This window comes from Monodon monoceros, unplaced genomic scaffold, assembly GCF_005190385.1.
Source record: "Monodon monoceros isolate NGI ecotype Baffin Bay Population unplaced genomic scaffold, NGI_Narwhal_1 Super_Scaffold_21, whole genome shotgun sequence".
Lineage (NCBI taxonomy): Eukaryota > Metazoa > Chordata > Mammalia > Artiodactyla > Monodontidae > Monodon > Monodon monoceros.
The window spans coordinates 127,390,694-127,411,807 of record NW_021703778.1 but is presented as its reverse complement, the minus strand read 5'-3'; the positions used below and the strand labels follow the sequence as shown (position 1 = coordinate 127,411,807).

The 21,114-nt window shown below is 39.0% G+C and overlaps 1 long non-coding RNA gene across 1 annotated transcript in view; it reads right to left on the bottom strand.

The window, feature by feature from the left end:
- The window catches only part of LOC114904983, an 88,631-nt gene continuing 67,517 nt past the window's right edge, over window positions 1-21,114 (bottom strand). Inside the window, exon 3 of the long non-coding RNA XR_003796078.1 lies at window positions 1-102. This is a non-coding gene — a long non-coding RNA (uncharacterized LOC114904983). The remainder of the gene's footprint in view (window positions 103-21,114) is intronic.

The following is a 21,114-nucleotide window of genomic DNA, read 5'->3' as shown; positions in this document are numbered from 1 at the left end:
GTCAGATTACCTTTGCTGTGTGCTTTACTTGATGACAACGGGCTTCATAGTTTGCTGCTCATGTAAAGTGGCTGTTTCTGTAGTTTGCTCATCTGCTTCCACCTTAAAAAATTAAAGACAACATTTTTCACTGATGCTCTACTGGATTGACTTATTCAACCAGAGCTGAAGTTTGCTTATTTGAACAATAACAGAATCTCAAATCATCACTAATACCTTCTTCTGGTTACAGTAGTGGACCTATAGTTTTTAGCCTGAATAGGGTATTAAGAAAGAGGCCATCCCTATTTGGTTTTTTTTGCGGTACGCGGGCCTCTCACTGTTGTGGCCTCTCCCGTTGCGGAGCACAGGCTCAGCGGCCATGGCTCACGGGCCTAGCCGCTCTGCGGCATGTGGGATCCTCCCAGACCGGGGCACGAACCCACGTCCCCTGCAACGGCAGGTGGACTCTCAATCACTGCGCCACCAGGGAAGCCCATCCCTATTTGTTATGGTTCATGCCATGCTAGACTTTGCCTTAAGCCTCTTTTTACCAGTTACTTGGCAACTCCTGTTGCTCCATCCTGTCCTACATTCTCAGGGAATTCAGCCACAGTCTCACTCTAGTTCTCCCTTGAATTTTAGCTCCATTTTATCAGATGCCTTTAAGATATCTCTAATTTCATGTCCCCATACCTGCACTCATTCTTTTCCCAACTTTCTCAGTTTTCCATGGCATCACCGTTCTCTCCACCACCGGGGTAGAAACCTTGTCTATTCTACTCTCTCTTCCCTCACTCTCTGATTCCAATCATCAATCCTGTTGCTTCCTTCCCACTTACAGTTTGTCAAATGTACCTCTTCCCCTCTATTCTCTCCATCCCCACGTAATGCAGGCTATCACTGGTCCTGAATGACACAGGAACTCATGAGCTCTCCTATTTACTCCATCTGGGGAAAGCCTGTGTCAGTCAGGGTCCAGTAAAGAGACAGAAATAATACAGTATAAAGAAATGATAACTACATACTGAAGAACAGAGCAGCAACTTTAACGTGTCACAGACGTTAATGATTACAGGTAGCAGTGACCACTCCTAAGGCTGTAAGAAGAAACAGAAGAGGCTGGAATTCTTAAAACTTAGAAAGAGGGTCTGCACAGAGCTGAAAAACTCAGACCTCTGAGGAGGGGTGCTGTTCGGCTGGGGCTGGCGTCCCTGAGCTGAAGAAGGGCCCTGTGAGATTGACACCCCAGACCTCTGATCAGACGGTGCTTCTTAGCTGCAGCTGGTCTTGTAGCAGGTGGCGTATGAGAGAGGTTCTGTGAATGTTGGAAAAACTGCTCTTTGGATTCAACGGCTGCTCCTGGAACAACTGCTGCTACCAGGTTTCATAAAGAAGCGAGGCTGGTGTGATGTTCCCAGGGACAGAAAGCAAACAAGAAGCCCACAGGAAACAGGAAGGAGCAAGTCTCTCATTCTTCATCAGCATCCCCAAATGGCCTCACAGGGAGGCAGCTGGCAAAGGCCAGTCATTCATGGGGTCCCTGCCCCGGCATCACTGAAGGAAGATAGAAGGGTAGGCTTGAAGCCGAAAGACAAGAAATGGCATACGTAACGAGTGAGGGTCACTTCATTTCATCATGACTCTCATCTTCTTAATTTCTTCTGGCTCAGGTCCAAGTGCCAAACCCTAGAACTAACTGTATTTTCTGTTCCTTCTTCATGTTTCCAACCTTATACTCTACACCACACGTATTCTGCTGGAATCAATTTTCTTGACTCTGACCCACCAGCCCTCAACTTTTCACCAGTGCCATTTTCAACTGCTTCTATTATCTTGCCAACTAGCCTACAGTCAAGTTCCCCCAGCAGTCAAAACTCTATCAAAGGGCTTCCCTGGTGGCGCAGTGGTTGAGAGTCCGCCTGCCGATGCAGGGGACACGGGTTCGTGCCCCGGTCCGGGAGGATCCCACATGCCACGGAGCGGCTGGGCCCGTGAGCCATGGCCGCTGAGCCTGCGCATCCGGAGCCTGTGCTCCGCAACGGGAGAGGCCACAACAGTGAGAGACCCGTGTACCGCAAAAAAAAAAAAAAAAAAAAAAAAACTCTATCAAAGTGTGTATTTCTGAGTAGCTATTTTCATATCTATTCATAAAGTTCAAGCATGGGCCTACTCTGGGATTTCCTCTGCCGTACTGAGGGAAATCCATCTCTTCCCTTAGGAAGGAGCTCCTTTAGGGGAAGAGCAGTACTCACTAGAGCAGGGTGTAGAAGCACACTGAAGGGGAATCCATCAATATATAGAACTGAATACAGTCCTACTGAGAGCCCAGTGGAGAAACATCCACCAAGTCAGCCAGAAAGATGGCCGGAGCTTTCCTCTATCACAGCCACAAATGAGTTGGACCAAGAAACCAGGGATTCCAGTTTCTATGACTTTGCTCAAATTCCAGAAACTCCTCTACTTGGAATTTCCATTTTTTTCCCTTCTATCCACAAAAGTAAGCCCTAAATTTCCTTCAAAGTTAACTTTCAGACTTACTTCTTCATGGTAGCATGTTTACCAAGAAAGCAAGCCTCTCAACTTTTGGTAGTGTGAACAAGGAAGGATTAAATTTGAAGAAAATGGCTTACATGCATCTGGTCCTCACCCAGAGCAAATCCTATACCCAGAGATCCCAACATTCACTCCTTAGTCTGGCAAAATATTTAAAAACTGGTAAAACATTATGCTACTTTAAGGAAAAGATAGTGTCATAAAAATGTTTATAACATTTATATTTACGCACAAAGTCATGTATTTTACAAAAGATCTGGAAGGATATACATCAAACTCTTAAAGGGGTTTCTCTGGGGAGGGGAGTTTGGGGGAAAGAGAGTATAGGAGGACTTGCACTTTTCATTCTATACCTTTCTGTACTGTGTGCATTTTTTATAATGCTGATGTACATATTCATAATTTTTTTAAATTTTAATGACAGACCCCAAGTTAAAAGTAATCCACTTGTGGACATCAGGATAGACATCAGAAACAGTCTAGTGAAAATACCAGAAACTTGATAAGCTCTTTTCAGAAGTATACTGTATTTAACTACTTGTTTACAAAAAGCGAAAAATTAAGTTCAGTAGATCAGTTTGTACAAGCAGCCAGCTGCCCTTTATCTACTGACATATATCAAAGTGTGTATTTCTGAGTAAATTTCCAAGGACACCTGCCATCCTTAAAATGTTATTTTTGAGCTTTTCTGCAGCTAAACATCGTGGGAGTCTATACAAGGCAGTCTGCAGTGTACACTCTGGCACACACGGTTGAACATTTGAACAGAGCAAAGATCAATGTGAAGCCCGTTATCCTTGGGTTTGGCAAAGTGTTTAAACCTGTTTGGGTTTAAGTATTCAGAATGATGAAATGTTAGGCCATCTGAGACTACTTCAGCCTTTTTTCAGGTGCAATCTCGACAGCTGTGTAAAGGATTTATGCAACTTTGGATGAATTCAAACACAGGTGTAAAAGATAAAAGGCAGTGGAACAAATGCTCTACCTATGATCATTTTTCCATGTTTGGCCATCATATTTGTGCCTGTTGATTCCAGTACCCTTTCATGCAACATCTATCTTATGAGTCATCAAAAAACACCACCTTATTTTAACTTATTGCTAATAAAGAATGAAATTTTGAACAAAATTATGCCCAGTTCTTCTCTCTAAACTCAACTCTCTCATTCCCTTGTGTTTCTTGCATCTTTTCTCCACAGCCTTCAAATCGATCACTCTGCCCCCCCTCAATCTCTCTGACCTATAAATGGACTTAGCAGATCTTAAAGCGTGCCTCGAAATGATAGAGCAAAATATTTCATTTAATCATTGGGCTATATTCTAATTGAAAGGCTTAATATTTTGCGTTCCCAGTAGAATGTAAGGTCTGGGGAGTGGCACAGAGTCTTAAGTGCTTTGTTGCTTATCACACCAAACTTAGTGCTTACCGACTGATGTCAGGTCAAAGATAAACATACCCTTAAAATCAGATTTTAAAAATTTTACACTCCATGAAAAACATGTTGTTAGAAGAATTTTTGTCTCAGTGATATGTTAAAATGAATTCAGAATGAGATGTACCATTCTTGCCCAGAGTTTATCTGAAATAAGGGGAACCCTACCAACACAACTAAGATCTCATCATAGCAATAGATAAGAGTGGCCCAAGAGAAGGGACAGCCATGCCTGACAGAGACGTGGGACATAAAGGAGCAGGGTCCGAGCAGCAGAATAAAACTGGTAGATTCACTTTAGCTCCCAGACTTGTTTGTAAGCTCCTGTGCTACACAACAGTTTCAAAGTTTTCTAGAAATTCTTGGAAGTACTCCGGGGTCCTGCATTAAGCAAACAAACACCAGAGAAACACAGAACAGAAACTCAGGTTATATGTTGCACCCATTTTGGGGTGCTCGAAGCACTAGACAGGATGCAGGATCCTGGATTCTAACTTAAATTACTAGCTATGTAACTCCAGGAAAATCCTAACTCCTGCACCTCTTTTTCCTCATATGAAGTGGGAATAATAAATTCCAAATAAGTAATAAATTCCGAAGCAGTTATGAGGCTCAGATGGAATAAGAAACATGAAACTGTTTTTGCCAAGTATTGAGCACAATAGAAGGTAATACTCTTAGTGTCATTTTACTAGCTTATAGACAAAAAATATTAATAATAGGGCTTCCCTGGTGGCGCAGTGGCTGAGAGTCCGCCTGCCGATGCAGGGGACACGGGTTCGTGCCCCGGCCCGGGAAGATCCCACATGCCGCGGAGCAGCTGGGCCCGTGAGCCATGGCCGCTGAGCCTGCGCGTCCGGAGCCTGTGCTCCGCAACGGGAGAGGCCACAACAGTGAGAGGCCCGCGTACCGCAAAAAAAAAAAAAAAAAAAAAAATCATAATGCATAATTTCATTTGCTCATAAAATTGTGTTTAGGATATTATTGTTGAAGAAAATTCTTAATACCTGAATAATTAAGGAAGAGTTTGGGCTATTACAGCATAAATTATTCCTTCCGAATTTATTGACTTTTAACAGTCTACTTTTTGTTGCAGGAGTAATTCTCAGCTGCAAGACGGACATTTCACATCTATTCATTTCTGGCAATTTGTGAGAGCAGGGAAAACTCAAATGTAACAAAACCACAAACATTATAGTCGTAGTTTTTATTTACTTTCCTAATATTTTGAAAACTCCCTACTGCAGATTTTTTTAACTCCCATATTCTAAAAAAAAAAAAAAGCAAGAAGGAATTTAAAGACTCATTATAAAAATACTCATTGTATGCAACTTTTGCACCCAGCTACCTGCCTGATTATCTCAAATTTTTGAGCTACTGATATGCAAACTTTTCAAATTTGTTGCTGGTTTCTTTTATCATCTTTGTAGATTTCCAAACAACAAGGGTTTACAATCATTGAATCCTGCTTCTATATTGTTCCTAGAGTGGAGCTGAAAAGGACTTCACCAATACCTCCTTTTTTTTTAAGGGAAGGAAAGAGGTACAGAGACTGTATGACTAATCTAGTAAGGTGCTGGAAGAGCCAGGATCAACCAGGTCTCCTGACATGGTCCTTGATCTTTCCAGAACACCAGCCAGCTATTCTAATTTGATGGTTCCAAACAAAATCCACTTTCCTTTATTTGCAGTAAATGATGGAGACTCTAAATTAGAGAAGTTACAATTGGTACCACATTGTAGGGAAATGCTGGGATGCCAAGTTGCATCCCATGCCTCCTGAAGGTTCCTTTATTACAACAGTCATTTTCTAACCCTAAGTCTTATACTTCGCTCCCACCAAGGGCCTGACCCGCTTAAAGCCACCTCCTGGAGAGGGCTTCCTAGCCATCCAAACTAAATCACCACCAATGCTGTAACGCCACCCCCTCATCTTTGTTCCCTGTCTTCACAATTGCTTCTCTGCATATGCCTGTCTTCCCCCACCAGAATGTAAGCTCCATGTGAGCAGGGACCCTGTCTATGTTGCTCGTCAATCATTTCCCGGCACATAAAATACACTCAATAAATATTTGCTGCATGAATGAATAAATTAATGAATATGCTTCTTACTTTGTATCATCACTGCATTTCTGCCTTAGGAATTTTGTTCTAGCAGATTTTCAGCAGCATGAGTTCACCAAAAATAAGAATCTTCCTATTTGCTTTCCTATTGCCTGGGTCGGTAATATTAATAAAATATTTCATTTGGCTTTCTTCTGTATTTATATGAGAAAATACACTTCTGCTCATGGGGAAGGAAAGATTATCTTTGCCCTTTAATTGGACAAGTGTACTAATTGAATCAATATTTCCAATTTGGAGAAAACTAAAATTTGTCTAGTTCTCAAGGAGAGATTTTTTTCCCCCTCCTTCCCAGCCTTAATGTATCCAGACACTCTGTTGTTCTTTGCCCACAAGTCCCTTCTCAAAACGTTCCTCTTTAAAAGCTTTCAAGAACATACCAGTGCTCTTTAGTGTAAAGGCTATTTTTAAAAGAGTGGGGGGGGGTGAGGAGAAGGAAGTTAAACAAAACAAAAGGAAAAGATGGAAACTTCTTGCCTATTTGACTTGTCCACTTGGTGCTGTTAAAACACAATGGCTTTGTCTTCCCCACTTATCACGGGATAGACACATTAAATGGCCCCTACTCTTCAGGAGAAATTAAGAGTTTCCTGCAACAATACCCTCACCTACTTAATCGAGGGTATTAAGTACACTTTGAAATCTATGAAAATCCGTGCAGAGCAGAGACCGCTGAAACAAATCGGCTAGATGTTACTTGTTGAATAAATTAATATATGGTGCTAGGATGCTCATTCCTAACTTTGCATGATAGTGAAACCTGAGCCAACTAAGGCAAGAAGGACAGGATGAAGTTCCACTGGCACCTTTTCTTTTGAAGCGACCCCAAACCTTCAAGCCTGCATTTCATTTGGGAAAAGCTTTTGCTAAAACCACTTCCCATATGTAACCCATCTGGAGGACTATAATCTAGTCTTGCCTGCAGCAAACCCACAATAATGATGCTTGCCTTTCATCACAGATTCCCAAGCACTAGACAAACATTAATTAATGCCCCCATGCACCTGTGAGGTAGGAAAGTATTATTATCCCTGGCTCACAGATGAGGAAATCCAGACACCAAGAGGTTAAATGGCTTGCCTGAGGCCACAGAGTGAGCTAAGAACAAGGGCAAAACTTTCCACTAACCGTCCTCCACCCTCCTTACAAAACTTTGCCATCAGCCCGCTCAGCAAAACCATTTCTAGAGGAGGTAGGCTATAGCCGACATATTTATCTTTTTCCCAGTAAGTTTAGACCCCATTCCAGATCATAAATGAACTCTGTACCCAAGAGTCTTACAAAGTAGAAACAGTAAGAGAATCTGGATTGTTCATATCTTTCAGTGCCCTTCTTAAATATCCTCTAATCATCGTGTCTGACAGAAAACAATCAATTTGCTGCAACCAAGCTGCAGATAGCATCTACTGAGTGCCTACTATGTGCCAGGCACTGTGACTTCAGTGCTGGCTCCCAGCTCCTTTCCAGAGAATGCAAGTGTGGCTCTAGGAAAATAACTATTGCAAATGTTGGGTCAAGTGGAAATTAGAAACTAAGGTTGACTTCTCTCCCACCCAGAGTTCGGCAAGAGGGATATGAAAATCACCAAGAGAATCCCAAAAGTGAATGATATGATTGTTATATACCAGGACAGCCCTCCTGCAGCCCACCTAACTTTTAAACAGCCTATGAAAATTTCTCCCAACATGTACCATCCTAATTCTATGAATAACAAAGACTATTCGTCACTAATTGAATTTTGCTATGTTCCAGGCTTTATATAAAATATCACATTTAATTTTTGCCGTAACTTTCAAAGCAGTTAGTATTCGTCTCTCATTTTATGAGTAAGGAAGTACTAAGGCTCAGCATGTTAGACAACTTACTAGTAAGTGCTAGAAGCAGCATTTGAAACCAGGTCTGGCCACCAAGTCCATACTCTCAACCACAGTATTTTACTACTTCTTTACTGAGGATAAATGAGGATTCTCTTAATTGGTCATCTCTTCTTTTACTCTTTTTTTATTCTCTTACACCTTCTATTGGGTTGGCCAAAATGTTCGTTCGGTTTTTTTCCGTAAGATGGCTCTAGTAGCAGTTAGTTGTCTTTAACTCCATTCAAAACGATTTTGTTAGATTGTATGTGACAGCTGTCATATCAGCGTGCATTTAAAAAAAGACTTATCAAAATTGGTGAATCTTTGTGTAGCCATTTTAATATTGAAGATGGAAGGAAAAAAAGCAACATTTTTGGCATCTTATGCTTCATTATTTCAAGAAAGGTAAAAACGCAACCGAAATGCAAAAAAAGATTCGTGCAGTATATGGAGAAGGTGCTGTGACCGATGGAACGTGTCAAAAGTGGTTTGCAAAGTTTCGTGCTGGAGATCTCTCGCTGGACGATGCTCCACGGTCGGCTACCCCAATCAAATCGAGACATTAATTGAGAACAATCAACGTTATACCATGTGGAAGATAGCTGACATACTCAAAATATCCAAATCAAGCATTGAAAATCATTTGCACCAGCTTGGTTATGTTAATCGCTTTGATGTTTGGGTTCCACATAAGTTAAGCAAAAAAACCTAGACCATATTTCCGCCTGCTATTCTCTACTTAAACATAATGAAAACGTTCCATTTTTAAAACAAATTGTGATGGGCGATGAAAAGTGGATACTGTACAATAATGTGTAATGGAAGAGATCATGGGGCAAGTAAAATGAACCACCACCAACCACACCAAAGGCCAGTCTTCATCCAAAGGTGATGTTGTGTATATGGTGGGATTGGAAGGGAGTCCTCTACTATGAGCTCCTTCTGGAAAACCAAACGATTAATTCCAACAAGTACTGCTCCCAATTAGACCAAGTGAAAGCAGCACTTGACAAAAAGTGTCCGGAATTAGTCAACAGAAAACAAATAATCTTCCATCAAGATAACACAAGACCGCACATTTCCTTGATGACCAGGCAAAACTGTTACAGCTTGGCTGGGAAGTTCTGATTCATCCTTTGTATTCATCAGACATTGCTCCTTCGGATTTCCACTTATTTCAGTCTTTACAAAATTCTCTTAATGGAAAAAATTCCAATTCCCTGGAAGACTGTAAAAGGCACCAGGGACAGTTCTTTGCTCAGAAAGATAAAAAGTTTTGGGAAGATGGAATTATGAAGTTGCCTGAAAAATGGCAGAAGGTAGTGGAACAAAAGGGTGAATACGTTGCTCAATAAAGTTCTTGGTGAAAATGAAAAATGTCTTTTATTTTTACTTAAAAGCCGAAGACACTTTTTGGCCAACCCAGTATGAAGGCTTTCGAGTAGCAGCCAGGTATCCACAGCATGAGAATGAACCTAAATACCAGACTTTCCTGTGAAAATCTCTGCTCCTCACTGGCCCACTGTTAGTTTGTGACACAGCCACACTTCGAGCTTTCAGACTTTTGCTAACCAAACCCTGGAAAGACTATCTTTTGATTCTGCTACATAAAAGATTCCTGTTTGAGGTAGAGCTTCTTATTCAAGGAGCACTGGAACCATTTTCATACTCTGGACCTCATATCTGGTTTGAGTCCCTGATATCAAGCTCAAGCTTCTGTGTAATAACTGGTTCATTTCTTCATCCATTCATGTATCAGTTTAGGCTGCAAGTATCAGATTAACCAAGCCAAACTGCCCAACAATAAAAAGAATGTATTGGTTGACTAAGTGAAAGGCCAGCAGTAATGTGGGCTTCAGGTACAGTGTGATCAGGACTCTGCTCTAAGACTTCTTCTCCTCTGTTGTCAGACTGTAGATTCCTTAATCTTCTGCTCCTTTTACTCATTCTACATCAGACTGACCTTCAACCTTCTCTAACACTTTGTGCAGATTCTTTTCCACAGTCCTCTGGGTCCCAGTTAAGAGTTCTGCCTCCACTATCCCCCACATTCCAGGGCCCAGTGTGACAGGAACTCCTCTTCTGGGCAGGTTTTTCTCTCACCCAACTTAGGTGGATGAATTCAGATTTTTGCATGTCCTTATTTAGTTAAGCTCGATTTTCTTTAATAATCCGGGGAGAGTGAGTTATTGTGTATCCCTAGCACTTAACAATGCGTATGACCTGGTTTGTCTTCCTTCAAAACAGCAAATTCCCCTTTGCCCCTTCAACCTTGACTTTCTTCTGTGAAATGATTTTCTAACTGAGCACCCTCCATTTCCTACTTCAGTCAAAATCTGATTTGAATTATAACACAACATAGCTCATATATTTTTAAAATACCTTTATGGGTCTATGTCAGTAACCACGTAGGCTTGGAACAAAAATGTGTGCAAGTGGGCACTTCAATGCTTTTTAATGAAAAGCATGATGATGTATTTATTTGCTAATTTGAAACAGTACAATAAGGATACCTATGCCATTTATTGAACACTTACTATGCCGCAGGAACCATACTAAGCACATTGAATTCTATCATCACACTTAAATCACATAATGACCCTATGAAGCAGGAGCTATCATTACTCTCATTTTCTAGATGAATAAACCAAGAACTTAAGTGATTGTCAAAGATCACACAGCTAGTAAGTGGTGGAGTCAGGGTTTGACCCTAAATCTGGATGGTACCAAAACTCTGAGCACACATAAGGAACAGAAATTTTTCTAGGCGGTGGTACCTTACCTGTAGTCACAAAGGTAAGCTGCCCTGAGCTACACAGTCAATCTCAGATTGGATGGGAAAAGATATACATTAAAAGGAAAAAAAGGGCAATGCAGAACTCCATTTTTTCACCTTTGGGAAATAATCAGAGCTACTCATACACTTCCCTATTACCTGTCAAGTATTAATCTCTAGAACCCAAGCAGAGAGTCAGGGAGACCCTTTCACTAAAAAACTCAGGAACCAGAATTTCCACTTGCTCAGAAAATTACAGCTTCCAGTATAACACTGTATGTGTGTGTGTGTGTGTGTGTATATATATATATATATATATATATATATATATATATATATATGGAATAGGTGTGGTCTCTTAACAAAGATCTTGGGCTTTTTTGGAATTCTAGCATTCTTTTCTAAACGTGAAAGCAGTCTTTAAAGGTAGGTTCCCTGATACACATATAAAAAGCCAAGATATCTGGTTTCCCCTCACCAGTAGTTACCCCTGCTTGTAGTGCAAAGTTAGAAAATAAGCTAATAGCCCCAGCTCTGAGGGCTGTTGATAAAGCACGTGACAGCGAAGCCACCAGCAAAGGGTGTTTGTTTTAGCCATTTACAGTTGTACAGTCGAATGCAAGGAGACTGGGAAAGGACTCCAAAATCCACAGCCATGCTCACACTGCGCCACCTGTAGGCAGAACCCGGTAATCTCCGGGAATACCTGAGATACAGGAAAGAGCGCTCGTTATTCACCAGAAACGAGGGAATAAGCCTGGAAATGAGGGGGGCCACTGAGACAATAGCACAAGGTCAAGGGTCACCCTTGTGGGGGATGGAGGAGGAATAAATCTACCGCACACCACCTATGGCTTCTGAGCGCTGCTGCCAAAAGAAACAAACCTGTATCTCCACCTTCCATGTTTTAAGATCCTAAAATATTCTAGTGTGATACATTTAGGGTAAATATATTGGGGCATATTATTATTGTGGGGACGAGGGGAGATGTTTTAACCTTGCTTCAGTTCTCACTCTACATGGGAGGTAGCTTCAGTTAGCTATAACTGGCTTCACCATCCCAGTGATCATTTTCAGCATTCGATTTCTTTGCTTAAAATGTAGCTCAAATCCAGAAACATTGTGGATTCATTATCTGAGCATGTGTCAAACTCTGAGTCAGAGCTGTCCTATTCAATTCAGTAGCCACAAGCCACGTGTAGCTACTCAAGTTTAAATTAAATAGAAACAAGTATAATTGAAAATTCAGCTTTTCAGTCACAAAAGCCCCATTTCAAGTGCTCAATAGCCGTGAGTGACTAGTGGCTTCCGCAGAGATAACCCAGATAGGAACATTCCATCATCACGGAAAGTGATGTTGAGCAGTGCCGGTCTCTAGTGTAGATCACCAGGGTAAGAGATTCCCCGGCTAAGAGGTTAAGGCCGTGAATTACAGATATTAACTGCAAAATATACCACCTAATTGTCTGAGTTACTTTGAGTTTGTACTTTCACAGATTCACAATGATCCATGAGCTGGTCCTTTAGTTCAAGTATAACTTTCTACAAGCTACATGTCGCCAGAATTAAGTTCAGCTGCGTGTGACAAAAGCACAAATCAACAGCAGCTTAAACACATAAAGTTCTCTATTATGTCAAAGTTCCATAAATCCAGAATCAGCAGTCCAAAGCTGATACGGTAATTCAATTAATTGACAAGGGACCCCCAACTCCGTCCCACTCCCTGTTGTATCTCCTACAGGGAATGGACTTCAATGGCCTAAGTGGAGTCTAGAGCTTTAGTCTTTATATCTGCCTTCCAGCCAACTGGAAGGAGAAAAGGGAAGGAGATGGGTAGGTCCTCTCTTTTAAGGATATCTCCTCAAGTCAAAAACAACATTTTTGCTTGCATCCTACTGTCCAAAGTGTAAACACATGGCCATGCCTGGCTGCAGGTGAAGCTGGGAAATGTGGTCTTTATTCTGGTGACCATAAAATTAGGGATGTTATTATTGTGGAAGGAAAAGAGAATGACTATTGGAAAGTAACCGGGAGCTTATACCACACTAAGAGTGTTGAAAAATGGTAAAATGGAGAAATAAAAAGAGATTCAAGAGAATTAATTTTCCTAAGTGCAAGCAGTATTGGTAAAATGTGGAAAAATGTTTTAAAGTATTGAATAAATAAAAATCTCTGAGTTTTTGGTGATTTTTCAATGATCTATTTCCTATCTATTTTCTTGGTGGCCACCTAAGTGCTGTGATTTAAGGAAGACCTCTCCTCTCCTCAGCTCTCCTCCACATTGCTCAGAATTCTTCATTTAACTTTCTCACATGGCTCAAAATGCCATCAACTACAGATTTATTACTGTTAACAAGGTCTTTACAAAATGGAAATGTTCCTGGGAAGGTAGAATATTGACTCAATTTATTATGAATTAGTCAAATCCAACTTATGATTTCCAAAGATAGAGGAATTTGGAATTGGAACTTGGAATTTTGTGGGGAGTAGGATGAATGAGGAAGAAGAAATGTTTTGACTTTTGGCTTGGGAAAACATGAGAAAAAAAGCATTCTGGGTGTTTCATAGGGTGGTTGAGGGTAGCTAAAGAGCAGAATCAGGTCGTTGGAAACTCGGGAGGAAGAGGCAAAAGGTCGTGAGTAAAGAGCCAGGGCGAAGAGAGAATGAAGGGCACCAAACTGAAGTGAGAGCTGAGGGGGCACCAAAGATGAATTTAGTTATCTTGAAATTTTGCCTCAAGTTGAACATGAATATTACAATATTTCCGTGGTTTCTTAGCAAAATATGCAAGGATATAAATTTTTTTTTCTATTTAGAAGTTAAAAGGTATCTAGGAGGTTAGAGTGCAGAGCTCATTTAAGCTTACATTTTATTTACACTCAACAGAAGCAAAAGAAATTCTATTACCTACTATCTATTATATCTATTATAAAAGACCCCTTTCTTACTGTTTTGGAGCTGTATTAACTCATGCACTTTTGATTTTAATGTAGCTGCCAGAGTCTACCTGAAAACAATAACAGCAACAACAATAGCATTTAACAAGAACTTTGAGGAAGGCACTACTCGAAGTGCTTAACCTCTATTATTTGATTTAATCTTCACAACATCTCTTTGAGGTAGATATTAAACTATTCATTTGACAGAGATGGAGACTTTCAGAGCATCAGAAAGATTAAGTGACTTGTCTGATATAACACAGCTAATAGAGGCAGACTCAGGCTCCAGACCTATAAAGCCAAGGTCCAGATTCTTTGCTCTTAATCCCAATACTTAATACTATCTCCCTACTTGGTGTTTGTCAAAAAATATCAATGATTCACATTTAGATCAAAAGTGTCACGTGAACAGGCCGTATGCTGTACTCCTTCCTCAAAAAGGCATGTGATGGACATGACCTCTGCTGGCCTCGCACATTCGTTATGGAAATGGGTTGCCACTTCCTCCTACAACAGTCCTCAGTGTCTTTCTCCCCCTCTCGCCATCCCCACCTCACCACCTCCTGACAGCAACCTAGGTGTTTTCCGTCAATAGTGTCACCTAGTGGTCAGAAAAAGGAACTCATTTATTTAAGCTCCGTTTTCTATGCCCTATTCTATCTTCCTCTTCTAGGACCTTTTTGGCAGAACATATTCACCTCTTTTAAGTCATCACTCACAGGCCATTAATTTCTACCTTAAATAATAATTTTCATTCCCATACATCCACTGCCCTTTAACCCCCTTTCTTCTCTTCCTCTGTCTCTCTGAAGGAAGATCTCTCCCCAAATCACCATTTATTGTACCAGCTGAAAAGTCAACTTAATCGTCAGTGGATAGTGGGCTCTGGAGTGAGACAGAACTGGACCTAACATTCAGATCCATCACTTATTAATGGTGAGATCTTGAACAAATGACATAACCTCTCTAAATCTTAGTTTTCAAACCTATTAAATGGAGAGGAATCGCCTACTTCAAAGAGGTGTTATAGGAAAGAGATTAATTAAAATAAACTTAAGAAAAGCACTAATACATATCTGCACATAGTGGGTACTTAATAAATATCACTCATTCCTGTGCTATCATCAGTAATGCATAAAAATAATCATACTATTGTATGAAAAAAAAAAAAAAGGTAAGTCATACTATTTAGGCTAAATTGGTTCTACTAAAGAACCAGTGTTGGGCTTCCCTGGTGGTGCAGTAGTTAAGAATCTGCCTGCCAATGCAGGCGACAAGAGTTCGAGCCCTGGTCTGGGAAGATCCCACATGCTGCAGAGCACCTAAGTCCGTGCGCCACAGATACTGAGTCTGCACTCTAGAGCCCGCGAGCCACAACTACTGAAGTCTGCGCACCTGGAGCCCGTGCTCCCCAACGAGAGAAGCCTCCGCAATGAGAAGCTCACGCACGGCAACGAAGAGTAGCCCCCGCTCGCCACAACGAGAGAAAGCCGGTGCGCAGCAACAAAGACTCAATGCAGCCAAAAATAAATAAATAAATTTATAAAAAACAAAACAAAAAAAGAACCAGTGTCTGTAATACCTAAATTCTTTTAAGTGAAGTCCCTTCCAAAGCTCTGTATGAACTAACTTCATAGTGAAATATGAGCTTGTGAAGTTTCTCGTCTTGTACTATTCTGGCATTTCTTGCAGTGTGATTAAAATAAAACAAGCTCAAATAGAAAATACCACTTTTTGAGATACAATTGACATATACCAAAATCCTGTAAGTAAGTTCCCATCAAAATCTGCACAAGCCTCCACCTACTTGCTGGTTCTTCTCCTTGTTATAAATGTATTTCTTCTGTGTGATGGATAAATCAAATATTTATGGGATAGCCTGAGTATGTAACCATCATTTACACATACTATTTCTATGCAAAAAATGCATTATAAATGTTAAAGAACTATAAATTAGAAATTTCTTCAAGCTTTGGTTTTAAAATTATGAAAAATCTTTAAAGTAAATGAAAAGAGTACATTCCTTTTTTTTTTTTTCTAATGGAGGCCAGGACTCCTAGGTGGGTCTGCTCATAAAAAAGAATGAACTCTGTTTGCTGATACACTGCAGAAAACTGTTAAAATTCTACTTGCTCTAAGAAACACTGATCATCTTTAAGCATAATTTTGCCATCTCAGTTACACATGTAACACATAAAACACATCCAGCCACAGGAGCCTGTGAAACAGCATTTGGCAATATATGTAAATTACTGGCTTGTATTATTTAACAAAATGTAATGTTTCAAAGGAAATTTAATGGAGAAAGAATAACCATTTCAATAAATGGTTGGTACTGGATTAATTGGACATCCAAATGCAAAAGAATGAAACTTGATCCCATACTTCATGCCAAATATAAAAACTAACCTAAGAGGGACTATGACCTAAATGTAAAAACTAAAACTATAAACCTCTGGAAGTAAATATAGGAGAAAATCTTGTGACCTTGGATTAGGTAATGACTTCTTAGACATGACGTAAAGAGCATGATGCACAAAAGAAACAGCTGATAAATTGAACTTTATCAAAACTGAAAACTTTTGCTCGTCAGAAGACACCATAAAGAAAATGCAAAACCAAGCCACAGACCAGTAAAACTATTTCCAAGATACATATCTAATAAAGCACATGAATCCAAAATATATGAAGAACTCTCAAAATGCAGTAATAAGAAAACAAGCAAACCAATTTAAAAAATGGGCAAAAGATTTAAACACTTCCCCAAAGAAGACATACAAATGCTAAACGCACACAATCAAAGATGCTCAATATTAGTCGTCAATGGCTGAAGGCAAATTAAAGCCATAAGATACCACACACAGCTATTAGATTGGCTAAAACCACCAGAACTAAACAAAAAACCTGACAATGCCAAGTGCTAACATAGATGCAGAGCAATTAGCACTTTCTTGCATTGTTGCTAGAAATGAAAAAGGATACGCCCACTCTGGAAAACACTTTGGCAGCTTCTTAGAAAGTTGTACATATGCTTACTGTATGACCCAGGAACCCTCTCCTTGATACAAAACAAGTGAAAACATGTTCAAACCAAAATCTGAATGCAAATGTTTGTAATGGCTTTATTCATAATCACCAAAAACTGGGAACAAAACCTATCACTTAACTGGTACTTTTTTAAACTTTTATTTTACTGAAGTACAGTTGATTTACAATGTTGTGTTAATTTCTACTGTGCAGCAAAGTGATTCAGCTACAAACGTGTATGTGTATGTATACACACACACTTTTTTATGTTCTTTTCCATTATGGTTTATCACAGGATATTGAATACAGTTCCCTGTGCTATAGAGTAGGACCTTGTTGTTTATCCTTCTTATATATACTAGTTTGCATCTGCTAACCCCAAACTCCCACTCCTACCCTCCACCACTCCTCATCTCCCTTGGCAACCACAAGTCTGTCCTCTATGTCTGTGGGACTTTTCTGTTTCATAGATAAGTTCATTTGTGTCATATTTTAGGTTCCACATATAAGTGATATCATATGGTATTTGTCTTTCTGACTTACTTCACTTAGTATGATAATCTCTAGGTCGCTGCAAATGGCATTCTTTCTTTCTTTTTTATGGCTGAGTTGTAGTCCATTGTGTATATATACCACATCATCTTTATCCCTTCATCTGTCAATGGACATTTAGGTTATTTAACTGGTAAATTGATGACCATATTGTATTGCATCCAAACAATGGAACAACACAGAGCAATGAAAAGAGCAAATTACTGGTACCCACAGCCACATACGTGAGTCTTGAATGCATTGTGCTGAGTGAAAGGAGCCAGACTCAAAAGACTACATACTCCATGACGTTCTGGAAAAGGGAAACTGTAGGAGAGAAAAAAGACCAGTGGTTGCCAGGACCTGGAGGTCAGGTCAGGGATGAGTTGCTGAAAAAGAAGCATGATGGAACTTTTGGAACTGGTAGAAATGCTTTATATCTTGATTTTTGTTGTTGTTACAGGGCTGTATGCTTTTTTCAAAACTCATAGAACTGTGCACTAAAGAGGGTGAATTTTACTGCCTATAAATTATAGCTCAATTAAAAAAATGTAATAATGTAAGTGAGAGTGTTCAGCTTCACGTTTCCTTTCAGGAGATAGATAAAGTCAAAATTAAAATTTTCTCCATTTTACAGTTCAGATGTACAAAATAATGTGAAGTGTCATCACTATAGCTACTTTTGATATGTTACTAAATAAGGAGCAGGTCATAAAACAGCAGGGATAGTATGTTATGAGTCGCATTGGGGAAAAATGCATAGAAAAAGATTATACCCAAAACATTATCATTAACATTGGGTTATGATTGAGTGATGAGATTATAAATACGTTTTCTTCTTTTCCTTATTTCTATTTCTCTAATTCTCTTACACACAGATGAAGTAAGAAAATAAAAATCAAACAGATATAACTGTCAAAAAAAACCCAGATATAACTGTCTGGATGACAGGCTTTACAATGGTAATTAAAGGAAATTCACTGACTCACAGAGTATTAAAGTTGTTAGGAAATCTTTAAAAATCACTCATCAACCACCTATACATTGCTTCATGGATAAATAAATAAATAAATAACATTAGCCCAGAGAAATTAAATGCTCTGTCCCAGGTCTCAGACCAGGTTAGGACCTCTAGACTAAAGGTCTCCTGGCTCCCACCTAGGGCGGCTAGCGCACCAGGGGAGAGGGAAGAAGCTACAAGGTAGAATGGAAAACAATTCTACCACTAGGTGGAATTATGTCATAGAGAACCGAAGAGCACCCTCTACTTTTCTATGTGCCAGTTGAAAGACAAGGTTATTTTTTATTAATGTTGGCTTTAACTGACTCATGTTTTTTAAACTGGAAAGAGAGAAACATTGGCTTGTTAAAAGTCACAGCAGATAATGTTTCTTTTTTGTGGGGTAGGTTTGGTAGATTATTTTTTATTATCAAATAAGCACCATGTTACTTCTGGTGCATTCCAGAAGTACTAGCGTTGATAAATGATACTGCTGTGCTTGTAGCCACTCTCTAGCAATATTTGCAGTCAACAAGTTGGCTCACATAACAAGAGAAATGGCAGTGGGGAAGAAAAGGAGTTATACTACGAATCCTAAACCCTAAATGAGTCAAGAATCTTCTGGGATCCTTTTAAGATAAGGATCCATTTAAGATAATTTCAAAGATAAATGGAGGATAGATAGCCATGCCTCAGAGATTGTTCTTAAGTTGGATCAGCATAACATGGTGCTGGTCTCAAGACATTCAGCATAATTTTTTAATGAAAATAATGTTTTGATGAAGAAGTAACATATGCCAAATGCTTTTTAAACAAGAAAATGATTCAGAAAAGTATTTAAAAAGCAGAAAATAAAAATAACTCATAGTCCCATCACACCAAGATAACTAGTTTAATTTTGGTATACTTCCTTCCAGACTTTTTACTGTTGATGTGTGTGTGTGTGTGTGTGTGTGAATTTACAAAAATCTACTTAAATACAAAATTAATACATAATTCTATTTTGTAAGTACACTTTTTCACTTAACAATAGAATGATAGAAATTCATTTTCATGTCAGTAAACATAGATTCACATTATTTTTAATGTTGGATAAGGCTCTGTGGGTGGCTATTTAGGTTGGTAACAGATTTTTACAAATCAAGAATATTATCTGATGAATAACTGACATATCATTTGTTGCTTGATAATTATTTCCTTTGTAAAGATATCTGGAAGAGAAAGAGCTAGATAAAAGAATATGTACCTTTTAAAGATTTTTTGTTCATATGAAAAAATGCCCTCTAGAAAGATTGTGCTAACTTATACTACCATTAGCAGTCATATGAGACTGTCAGTTTCCTTACTTACTTGTCAAGAGTAGATATTATTATTTTTTTCAATAATGTTTTTCCTTCTGAGAATGAGGAAATGATACTGTTTTTATTTGTGTTTTTAGTTATTACTGAGATTGAATATTTTTCATGTATTTATTGCCCATGGGAATTTTTTCCCTTTGTAACTTGACTTTGTTCAGTCTTCTATATGGATGTTACTGTTATATGTATGAGAGCTTTTTTCTACAGTAAGACACGCACAGGAATTCTGATTGACATTAGGATATCAGCAGCTACCTGAATCTCAACCTCTGCACACGTCCTCCCAAAATCATAAGATCAGAAAGGAGAATAAATAAACCACATATGACCCAGGAAACAGAATATTTCAAGTTACTTGTAAAAAGATAAATAAATTTTAAATTACAACAAAGATACTACTAGATTTCCTCCCACCACTATTAGTCTATTGGTGCAGAAAGTAGTGGGAAGGCAGTCTTAAGACATTCCATTGGAAAGAGATGGGTGGAGGACATACATAAAACAAGACAAATTTACTCCGAGAAAAAGTCCAGCACCTAGCTCTAACATGGTAAACACAAATCTGGAACTTGGTGAATCACAGTACCCGTTACATGGAATTCAGCAAAACTGGAGGTAGCAGTCTTGAAGAAGCACTACTTCTGAAAGAAAAAAAGATAAATAGAGAGGAAGTACCCTTCTGATATGTGGAAGTGAAGGAAAAGGAGTATGTAAGAGGAGGAAAGTAATGATTCTGTACAAATAAAAGAGGATCATAAGACATGCAAACAGCTTTACTTCCCAACCACCATCACAATGAAGTACCTACTCCTTATGAAGTACCGACAAGTTGGAGAAATCAGAGCAAATCTGTTCAAAGCCACTGTAATAAGAAAACAGAATATGCAAAGCCAAACATTTCACCTGATAAAAATTCTCCTTAAACAACTACAAAGCAGAAGAAAATCATAACACGATACTCTAAATGGAACTAAATATCAAACATTTATTTGTAATTTTAGAAACCTAGTATCATAAATCTGAAAACTGAATAGAAATGTACCCCCAAAAGGGAAGAAATGGAATGAGTTAATTGAATGTGAGGAAAAAAGTTGGAAAAAAAAAAACCCCCTCAGAAATGGAGAATAAATTATAAGGTACCCAAAGGAGAATATTTTCAAATGAAGAAAGGCAAGAAAATAAAAAAGACTAAAAATGAGATAAAGAAAGAGAAAAGTAAAAATGATCAGGGAGAAAGTTGTTGAAATAGAAGACTAACAAATAAAATCTAGTGTATGTATAACTCAAGCCCCTGAAAAGGAAAAAAACAATACTTTCTTCAATAAGAGAAGATATAAATAGACATATTGAAAGGGCCCACCAAGTACCTGGGAAAATTGATTCAAAATGTTTAATTCTGAGAAATATTGCCCTTATTTTGAAGGAGGGTAAAGACAATTAACTTTATAATTATTAGGTATGGAGGGAGTAAAAAAGAGATTGGGGGGAAAGCCTTAATGCAAAAGAGGTGAAGGAGAGTGGTAGGGGGAGGGTGG